An 11,578-nucleotide genomic window follows, 5' to 3' on the forward strand; every position below is an offset into this window, starting at 1 on the left:
GAGAGCTTTTTAAAAAATTCTATTTTTTTCTTGTCCAAGGTGACACACCTATCTATATCCACTGTTTGTCAATTGCTTTTGGGGTATAACATTTGCTAACGTTAGAACCATTAACTCACACTAGAAATGGAATGCCCTGAAAATCTTTGTCATATCATATAGCCCTCAGTAGAGAATACTTGCCTATTTCTCTCCTAGGGCGAGCTACAGAATCATTCTTAGACGCCATAGATATTGAATTGTGTGCCTTATCTAGGGACTGCTCTCCCCCCCCCCCCCCATACACACCAGGCTTTGGGAGACAAGGAGACTATCTCTAAGTCTATACCCAGGGCAGTGCTTTTGGGAATTCCTGGGTCAAAGGCTCCCAGTCCTTAGAGCTTGCCTGTATCCAAGGACTCTTCGACTGCAGGAGAGATTATTTTTTAAAAGAAATCATTTTATTGGGGGCTCGTACAACTCTTATCACAATCCATCCATCCTTTGTGTCAAACAAATTTGTTGCCATCACCATTTTCAAAGTATTTTCTTTCTACTTGAGCCCTTGGTATCAGCTCCTCATTTTCTCCCCTCCCTCCCTCATGAACCCTTAATAATTTATAAATTATTATTATTTTGTTATGTCTTACACTGACCAATGTCTCCCATCACCCACTTTTCTGTTGTCCGTCCCCCAGGGAGGGAATTATATGTAGATCATTGTGATTGGTTCCCCTTTGTCCCTGATTAAGTTTATTGTGCCAACCTGGGCGATAGACACATGTGGGGTTAAGTGAAGGGTGGAGGGATAAATTGCTCGGTGAGCCTTGCCTTTCTAGTTCTCGGATCCCTTGCTTTGTGATGGTCGCACTAGGGTGTAGCTGCCTTAGCAGTTCCTTGCTTCAGTTTGCAAGGCTGACTTCCTGCAAGACATCCCCAAGGAGAAACCACATGGACCTATCCTGATGCAGCCCTGGATGCTGGAGCAGCCATGTGGAGACCCCTGCCAGCGCTGAGATGCTTACACAGTCACTGATTTGGCTTTCCTCCTGCAGTCGGCATCATACTGTATGTTTTGTGAGATGGAAGAGGACTTTGTGGATTGATGTTGGACATACGGGTTAATGTTGGATTTGTGGGCTTGGGCAGCACTGGGTTGGGATGTTCTCTTGATTTGCACTTAACCTTTATATAAAACTTTCTCATATAAATGAGTTTCTGTGGATTTGTTTCTCTAAAGAACCCAGACTAATACAGTCCCCCTACCTTTCCCTTATCTTCCTGGTATCACTATTCTCATTATTGGTTTTGGATCTGTCCTGGATTCCCTGTGTTTCCAGCTCTTATCTGTACCAGTGTACATCCTATTGTCTAGCTAGGTTTTTAAGGTAGAATTGGGATCATGATAGTGGAGTAGGGAAAGGGAAGGAAGTATTTAGGAAATAGAGGAAAATTGTATGTTTCATCATTGTTACACTGCACCCTGACTGGCTCATCTCCTCCCCATGACCCTTTTGTAAGGGGATGTCCAGTTGCCTACAGAAGGGCTTTGTGTCTCCACTCCTATGATATGATTTTTTGTTCTTTGATGCCTGACACCTGCCTGATCCCTTGTGATCATACAGGCTGGTGTTCTTCTTCCATGTGGGCTTTGTTGCTTCTGAACTAGATGGCCATTTGTTTATCTTTAAGCCTTTATGGCCCTAGATCAGGGGTCCTCAAACTTCTTAAACAGGGGGCCAGTTCACTGTCCCTCAGACACGTTGGAGGGCTGGACTATAGTTTTTTTTAAAAAAACTATGAACAAATTCCTATGCACACTGCACATATCTTATTTTGAATTAAAAAACCAAACGGGGCAAAAACACCCGGCGGGCTGCATAAATGTCCTCGGTGGCTGCATGTGGCCCTCGGGTCGTAGTTTGAGGATGCCTGCTCTGGATGCTATATCTTTTGACAACAGGTCACCATCATCTTTCTTCACTACATTTGCTCATGCACCTGCTTTGTCTTCAGCGATAGTGTCAGGAAAGGGAGCATCATGGAATGTCAGGTTAATACAACAAAGGGTTCTGGCATTGAGGGAGTACTTGAGTAGAGGCCCAATGTCCATATGCTACCATAATAATAAACATATGTCCCCATCATCACACATATATTTACATATGTGCATGCCTGTATTTAGGCCTCTATAATGCTCTTTTCCTCCTAGTTCTTTCTTCTTTTGCCGTTTACTTTCCTCTTGTCCTATTATCATATTCAGCCTTCATTTGGGTTTCAGTAATTCCTCTAGGTTACACTGTCCATGATCAAGCCCTAGCAGGCCTCCTGCACCCTGAAGGAGTGATTCTTTTTTTTTTTTAATCGTTTTGTTAGGGGCTCATTCAACTCTTATCACAATCCATACATACATCAATTGTGTAAAGCACATTTGTACATTCATTGCCCTCATCATTCTCAAACCATTTGTTCTCCACCTAAGCCCCTGGCATCTGCTCCTCATTTTTCCCCTCCCTCCTGTTCCCCCCTCCCTCATGAACCCTTGATAATTTATAAATTATTATTTTGTCATATCTTGCCCTGTCCGATGTCTCTCTTTACCCACTTTTCTGTTGTCTGTGCCCATGGAGGAGGTCACATGTAGATCCTTGTAATCGCTTCCCCTTTCCAACCCATTCTCTCTCTATGCTCCCAATATCACCACTCACACCACTGGTCCTGAAGGGATCATCCGCCCTGGATTCCCTGTGTTTCCAGTTCCTATCTGTACCAGTGTACATCCTCTGTTCTAGCCAGACTTACAAGGTAGAATTGGGATCATGACAGTGGGGGGGAGGAGGGGAGGGAGTATTTAGGAACTAGAGGAAAGTTGTATGTTTCATCATTGCTACATTGCACCTTGACTGGCTCATATCCTCCCCGAGACCCCTCTGCAAGGGGATCGAAGGAGAGATTCTTAATGGATGTGCAGACCTGGTCTCAACAGACAGCAAGCTGAGCCAGAGTTCCCTCTGCTGGATAGCCTCATCCTTAAAGGTTCTCTAGCCATGGGGAATCGGAAATCAGGGAAGGGCTATCCCTTGTTGGGCCATCAGATTATTTTAGGCAGGAGTCCCTCCGTAAGACCCAGAAGCGTGGATTTGGGGACACCTGCCTACACTAATCTGACAAGTCCAATTGCTGGGTCTCGGATATTATGTCAAGCTATTAGCTATAAAGATTAGTGTGTGGTTTGATGAGAAGGAAGGAGTCCAGCATACATGTTTAAGGGAAGTGCCCCCAAATAGGAACCATATTTTTTCCTGTTGCGGATGAATTAGAAGGAGGAGTTGTGTTGACCTTGGCCGGAAAGCCTTAACTGCCTGAAGGAATGTCACCTTGCCCTCTGAGCCTTTGTAATGGCATTGCACATTTTGATACTGGTACTTTTGGTGGTACACGTAAGGGATAAAATCTCCATATCTGATGTGATGTTTTTTTAAATCACATTTCCACTTGGAGTTATGTGTTGACTACAGTGATATTAGAAGCCCCGAACTTGTGTTGCTCATGTGGGAAGCACTGGTTTAGAATCTGACTTCACTGTCTTCCTTACTTACCCTTTTCCCAATTAATTACCAAATCACAGTAACTCTTCCCTTTAAATAAGTTCCAACTGTTTTGTTACATTCCAGTTCAGGACTCCATCATCGCTTACCCAATGTACTGCAAAAGGCTACAACTTGACAGAATAAGACCATCCTTATGAGTGTGCATATAGACTGGTATGTATACTAGCTTATGTACAATGGAGCTTCAAAACAATTCATGGAAAAATTCCATTATCTTTCAATTCCATTTTTACACTAACTATCTGAAGCCAGCCTGTGTATATGTATGTTAGCTTCGACTGAATTCCACTTAGGTTGTTTTTAACTTTGCCAGTTTATTTACTTTTTTATTTTTGCTCAAAGGTTGGATCACTTTCTATGCACCCAGATGTGGAGCATATGGCTAATTTCAACCTGAATTATCCTTTTAGTGGCTCATAACTTAAAAAAATCCCCTTTATTGTGCTGAACATGTACTCAAGGATTTCTCCATGTATAATTCAGTCCCACTGATTACCGTCTTCAAAAGGGGAAACATTTTTGCTACGTGTTCCTAAATATTCCAGGTCAATGACCATAGCCTCAATGCTTTCCAAGTGAGAAGCCCTCTTCTCTCCCAGTAACAAACCTCGGTCTTTACACAACTGTTCATTTCATGTGAGTGAGAGTATGTGCTAGGTCCCGTTTGCCTCTGACTTATTCACAAGGTTCATCCTATTGGAGGCATAAGGTAACACTTTTACGGAGCTGATGGAAGGTGAAGGTCTTTTCCCTATGGGAAACATGCATGTAGGCATGCACACACAAAGTTGCCCATGACATAGGGGATTCATATATATCGTGCGGCTATCTTTGGACTTTTAGATTAAGAACTCCTGAGTTATTTTGACCAATGCTTAAAGTAGTGACATTAAGATGTAGAAAGTTAAAAAAATCACTTAATTTGAACAACATTTTGCCCTTATTTTCCCTATCCTCCACTGCCAGCAGTTGATTCCGTTTGAGTGACCGCAGATAGAATTTCTGAGACTATAAAATTTTACTCGAGCACACAACACGGTAAGTCCCCTTCATTCCAGATACACAAGAGTAAGTAAAAAAAGTATCGCCACAAAATTATAGAAACCTTTGAGCCTCCTGCTGTTGTACCAAGGGCACAGCTGTAAAGTTGAGCTTGTGGTTTATCCCAGCAGGGATGTTTGAGGGAAGTGCCAAAGAAACCCAAAACATAAAAATGTGAAGTTATGGTTTCATGGCATACCCTCCATGTAGGTCTCTGCAGTTCTGGAAGTGGGGCTCCATCTCCGTAAGCAGTCCCAGAAGAATTCTGCACTCTGATTTACACCAGGTAAAAATGACAGTTTTGGCATCCTCAAAGGACTGCAATCACGCTCCCCCGAAAGGTTCTTTGAGTTTGGGGAACAAAAAGAAGTCTGCAGGGGCAAGATCAGCATCGCCAGGTGTTCACAACAACATTCTCATAGGACAGTTCTCACAGCTTTTAACAATGTCCAGAGGCAATGTCATGATTGGGGAAGAGCATTCTTCAGGGCAACTTTCCTTACCGTTCCCTCCCAACACATATTTCAACATTCTTACAATGTCTTCATAATTAGCTCCCGTGATTACCTTCTGTCTTTCAAGAAAACACATCACTATTACCTTAGAGGACTCCAGAAAGCAATTTATAGCATCTTCTGAGCTGACCTCTCTGCCTTGACTTTAACTGGCCCAACAGCTTCCCCCACTTTTGCCCTTCACCAGACTGTCTTGTGAGGTGGCAAGCAAGTTCTGGCTGCCTGCCAATCAAGTACTCTGTCTTCTCAGGGACAGGTGATGTTTAAGTTATCCATCAGGAATGTCTAGCAGTCATGTCAGGGCTCTGAATGGCAATCACCCTGGCTCATCTCCCGAGACTCTGAGAAAATGGGGACCCCATATGTCTTGTAGCTGGTTCTTAATTTCCACCTTCCCCTACTTATACTTTTTTTTTCAGGTCTCAACAAATTGGTATCTTTTCTTAGTGTTTTTTTTGGGGGGTGGGGTGGGATGGGGGGGCGAGAGTGCAAAAGAAAATGATAAATATTTCATAGGTTAAGAAATCAGAAAGTGGGCTTCTAAAGGCCTCCAAAATAAAAAAGAAATGAATATAGAAATTAGAAATTAATTGAAATAAAGAATAACAAAATAGTAAATTCCAAAATACAAGAGTCAGGATAAATTGGTATTTTCAGACAACATTAAAGCTTTAAAAGTTTGCTCTTAGAAAGCAGAAGGATTAAAGTTCAATTATTTAAGAATCTGTGTCTAGTCCAGAGATAGAGAAAGTAAAACAATGACACAAGTTAATGAAAATAAGCAGTGATGAGATTCAGCCGGTTCACCCCAATATCTAACTTTCTGTTGAGTTCGACAAAACAGGTGTTAAAATGGCACTTGTACTCAGGGCAGCTGCCCAATGTGGAAATCACAAATTTACATTCCTTATTCTTTTTAATACTTTTATTGGGGGCTCTTACATCTCTTATCACAATCCATACATTCATCCAGTGTGTCAAGCACCTTTGCACATATGTCGCCATCATCTTTTTCAAAGCATTCTCTTCCCAATTGAGCCCTTGATATCAGCTCCCCATTTCTTCCCCCTCCTTCCCCCGCCCGCCCTCCCTCAGGAACCCTTGATAAGTTATAGATTATTTCCATAGCTTACATAGTCCTCCATCGCCCCTCACCCCATTTTCTGTTATTTGTCCCCCTGGGAGGGGGTTCTAGATTGATCCTTGTGATCAATTCCTCCTTTCTCCCTCCATGCTTCCCTAATCCTCCTGGTTACCAGGACCTGGTATCTCTACTCTCCTTGTTGGCCCTGAGGAGTTTATCCTAGATTCCCTGTGTTGCAGACTCTTATCTGTAGCAGTGTGCACGCTCTAGTCTAATCCGATTTGTTAGGTAGAATTGAGGTCATGATGGGGTGTAGGAAACACCGAAGAACTGGAGGAAAGTTGTGTGTTTCATTGGAGCTATACTGGCTCATCCCTTCTCTGCCCCCAATTATTCTCATTCATTGTTTTGTACCATATGATGCTGCAGAATTCATCCAAGTCCTATGCACTCCATACTTGTGAAGAATTTTGAGCTAGAGATAAGGAATATGAGACAGTGACAAGGTTATGTAGCTAGAAAGCCATAGTGCTTGAACCCAGGCCATCTGATTTCTAGCCCATTATCTTAAAAATGTCCTCCAACTAAATGGAAACTCTCAATGAATTACTTGATGTTCTTGTTAGGTGCCATTGAATTGGTTCTGATCCATAGCGACCTTATGCACAACAGAAGGAAACACTGCCCCGTCCTGCACCTTCCTTAAAATAGTTCTTATGCCTAAGCCCACTGTTGAAGCCACTGTGTCCATCCATCTCATCGAAGGACTTCCTTTTGTGGTAGTTACATAATCTGGTGTCACCTTGGGAATATTAAGGGTGAAGCGATGGAGGCTAGCCTGTAAATCAGGTCTAAACTTGATGTCCTCATTTGGAGGCTCAGCGGAGATAAATAGCTCACTGGAGGCCAGGCTCTCTCTCTGCTACACATTCCTATTTACAAGCTACATGGAGCTCTGCTGATGGAGTCAGAGCACTGGTGTAGAAACCAGAGCCAGCTGAGATGCTTCCACCACTACTGGATCCATAAGACTTTCCACCCATGGCCTGTGGTCTTCCTGCATTCGGCATCTTTGCAAGGCTGCATGAGTCTAAAGAGGGATTTATGGACTGTATCAGACATATGGGCTAATATCGGACTTACGTACTACAGCAGGCCTGGGGTTGGGATGTTTTCTAAGTATACAATTGTTCTTTTATATAAAACTCTTTCTTTTAAAAATTCATTTTATTGGGGGTTCTTACAACTATTATCATAATCCATACGTATGTGCACTTTTGTACATTTGTTGCCCTCATCATTTTCAAAACTTTTGCTTTCTACTTGAGCTCTTGGTATCAGCTCCTCATTTTCCCTTCACTCCCTGCCCCCATCCCTCATGAATCCTTGATAATTTGTAAATTATTATTAATTTTTCATGTCTTACACTATCCAACCTCTCCCTTCACCCACTTTTCTGTTGTTTGTCCCCCAGAGAGGAGGTTATATGTAGATCCTTGTGATTGGTTCCCCCTTTTTACCCCAACTTCCTTTCACCCTCCAGTATCACCACTCTCAGCACTGGTCCTGAAGGGATCATCTGTCCTGGATTCCCTGTGCTTCCAGTTCCTATCTGCACCAACGTACAACTTCTGGTGTAGCCGGCTTTGTAAGGTAGAATTGGGATCATGATAGTTGGGAGGAGGAGGCATTAAAAACTAGAGGGAAGTTCTATGTTTCATCGGTGTATAAAGCTCTGTCTTATACACATATGAGGGACTCTGGATTTGCTTCTTGAGTTAACCCGGAATAGCACATTTTTTTCACTGCATCTCCACTTTACCAAGCACGATGTTTTTCTCTAGGGATTGGTATTCCCTGACAGCATGTCGACAGTATGTGAAATGAAGTCTCACCATACTTGCCTCTAGGGAGCACTCTGGCTGTCCTTCTTCCAAGACAGATTGGTTTGTCCTGTTAGCAGTTCATGGTACTTTCAATGCTCTTCTCCAGCACCACAATTCAAATGCCTGAGTTCTTCTCCTGCCTTCCTTATTCCAACTTTCACATGCAAACACAGGAGCATTTGGTTGTTTATAAATGTTCCCCTGGAGAGCACTTTGACAATCTTGGCTTTAGAGTTAAGCCCCATTACTGTCTTTTACTCTTCTAAATCACAGAATTCTGTCACCCTCTGTCTCGCTGCAGGGAGAAAAGAAGTTGAGAAAGAAGGAAGCAAGATGGCTGACCTACAGAGAACACTTTAGCTTAGTTGTCCTACTATGTGTGCCCCATAGGCGAAAGCAAGCCAAAGCATGAAAGATAGAGCTGTGCTTTTTGGATCACAGTTACACGTTCCAATAGTGCTCCTGACCTTGCTGGTGTCTTTGAAGTCAGCCAATTTGGCTAATGGCGCCTTTGTGCTGGGAGAAGGTCCTTGGGTAGTGCACTAGTTTGTGTTCACCTACCAGCCACAATTTTGGTGGCTTGAATGCAACCAGCAGTGCTGTGAAAGAAAGGCCTGGTGATCTGTTCTATAAACATTTTAGCCATGAAACCCTACTGGGTTTCCCAAGACACCCGGAGTCATTGCCATGAGTTGGGATGGACTTGAAAGCAGTGGGAATGATTATTTGGTTTTCTATCTTGGAAGGAAGAAATTGTGGTGGTGCAGTGGTTAAGTACATGGCTGATAACCAAAAGGTTGGTAGTTCAAATCCAATGCTCTACAAGGGAAACTTAAAACTATGGGTGCAGTTCCACTGTGTGCTGTAGAGTCACTTTGGGTCAGAATTAATTTGATGGCGACAGGTTCGCTGTCAAGGTTAACCAGCCGCTAACACATCATCACGGGTCCAGTAGGCACAATTGTACAACAATAATAAGTAAAGATTATAGTAAAGTCATAGAGAGCATGAGAGATAGAAGAGGGATTGAAATAATGGAGTCAGACACATTTCATGGTAGCATGCTCACCTCAGCCTCACTTGGTGGTCCTCGTGGAGAGAGACAGAGAGAGATTGATGGATTGATTTATTGCTTACCAAGGTTTACATATTTTCTAGGGATGTGCAAACTCCCTAATTACAGGTGAAGACATATGTATGTCACAGGAAAGGGTTGTGCTATGGGTAATACAGTAATGGGAGGGGGTGATCTAGGGATATCCATGTAATATGAATGGGAGGTAATAGGGGTACACATGTGACAAGATTGTCAGATCCTAGATTCAGGATGGCAGTCTAACTTTGGATGTCATTGAGCCCATTTGACCTGTTCTCTGGCTCCCTATAGAAACCCTTATCAGTAGGGTGTAAACCCACCCTGCAGGGACCAGACTGATGGCCCCAAGCCTTCAGGGAGAAGTAGCCCACTGACCTTAACAGCAGGGAGTGGCCCTATTTGTGGAGGGACCAGACAGTAGTCTGGCAACTGACTGCCTTCAGGGAGGTAACTTGACAATCATTTACCATTAGCTGCAAGCAGTGTCCCAAGTCTTACATATATTTCAGGGAGTTGACTTGGGTGAAATCTTTCTGTTTCCCACAATTCGCTTTACTAATTGGTCAGCTGTCTGAAACCACCCTTTCCTCCAAGGGAGAAAGACAGGGCTTTCTGTTATGGAAAGAATTACAATCTCAGAAACCTACAGGGGCGGTTCTACCCTGTCCTGTAGGGTCGCCACGCATTAGAATTGTGTATCTTGGGAGAGGGGGCTAAGAAAGGAGTGGGTTATGGCAGGTATAGGTTGATGGTTGAGCATTACTGGCAATTCTCAGCTCATTGGCATTAATTTTTAAGCCTATGCACAGCCACGTCACAACATTAGTCTTATTAGAATTTTCTCATCTAGAGAATTTTCCACAGACTACTAAACTTAAGCTGGAAGGGTGGAAGGTCAGGTACTTCCACTTGATCTTATTGCAATAGATTTTTTAGTTTTTGCCACTGAAACCCAAGTTACTTTACTTAAACTTCATATGCAGTTAGAAAACAAACGAAACAAAAACAACCAACATACTAAATGCAGTTAGCCTAAGGCACTGTCTCAGAAATTCGCAGGGACATTTCTACCAGGCCATCATGAGCCAGAAGTGACTCAAGGGCAGTGAGCTTAACATACTTACAGCAATCTCTGTGGGATTTCTGTACCTCAATCCATGGCTCAGAGGCAGACAGACTGGATTCTGATGTCACCTGGGAGGGCCAGAGAGCTCTTAGAGGCTTCTATTTTTTGACTCTTTTTTTTCCTTTTGTTTGACTCTTGGTGACGAAAAGATAGTCCTTGCTATCTGGTTAGTTAACAAAGAAATCCTGGATGGTAAGCAAGCTGCCATCTAGTTCAGAAGCAACAAAGCCCACATGGAAGAAGCACACCAGCCTGTGCGATCACAAGGTATTGAAGGGGTCAGGTATCAGGCATCATCAGAACAAGAAAATCTTACCATAGTGAATGAGAGGGTGGGGGGCGGGAGTGCGGGATGGAGACCCAAAGCCCATGTGTAGGTCACTGGACATTCCCTTACAGAAGGGTCTCCGGGAGGAGACGAGCCAGTCAGGGTGTGATGTAGCAACAATGAAAAATACAACTTTTCTCTAGTTCTTAAATGCTCTCTCCCCCGCACTATCATGATCCGTATTCTACCTTGCAAGTCTAGCTAGACCAGAAGATGTACACTGGTACAGATAGGAACTGGAAACACAGGAAATCCAGGGCTGGTGATCCCTTCAGGACCTGTGGTGTGAGTGGCAACACTTCGAGGGTAGAGGAAGGGTGGGTTGGAAAGGGGGAACCAATTACAAGGATCTACATGTGACCTCCTCCCTGGGGGACTGACAACAGAAAAGTGGGTGAAGGGAGACTTCGGACAGGGCAAGATATGACAAAATAATAATTTACAAATTATCAGGGATTCATGAGGGAGTGGGGAGCAGGGAGGGAGGGGAAAATGAGGAGCTGATGCCAGGGGCTTAAGTGGAGAGCAAATGTTTTGAGAATGATGAGGGCAATGAATGTTCAAATGTGCTTTACACAATTGATGTATGTATGGATTGTGATAAGAGTTGTATGAGCCCCTAATAAAAAGATTAAAAAAACAAAACAAAACAAAGGAAAAAATACAAAAAAATCCCCAAAGAAGTCCTGGAACTGACCTAAGACTTAAGGAACCGTGTTGTTCTGCTTGCTTGCGCTTGGTCAGAAGTTGTTTCTCATGGTGACTCTGAAACCCGAGTTAATGTAAGACATTCATATGTGACTCTTCAAAGTGAAAATTCAAAGGAAAAGCTATAGATTCTCTATGGATTCGGATTTCAAAGAGGAGACCACGTGGACGGTCTGCATTGCCTTCGGTCTCCTAGCTGGGACC

Source organism: Tenrec ecaudatus, chromosome 1 (assembly GCF_050624435.1).
Source record: "Tenrec ecaudatus isolate mTenEca1 chromosome 1, mTenEca1.hap1, whole genome shotgun sequence".
Lineage (NCBI taxonomy): Eukaryota > Metazoa > Chordata > Mammalia > Afrosoricida > Tenrecidae > Tenrec > Tenrec ecaudatus.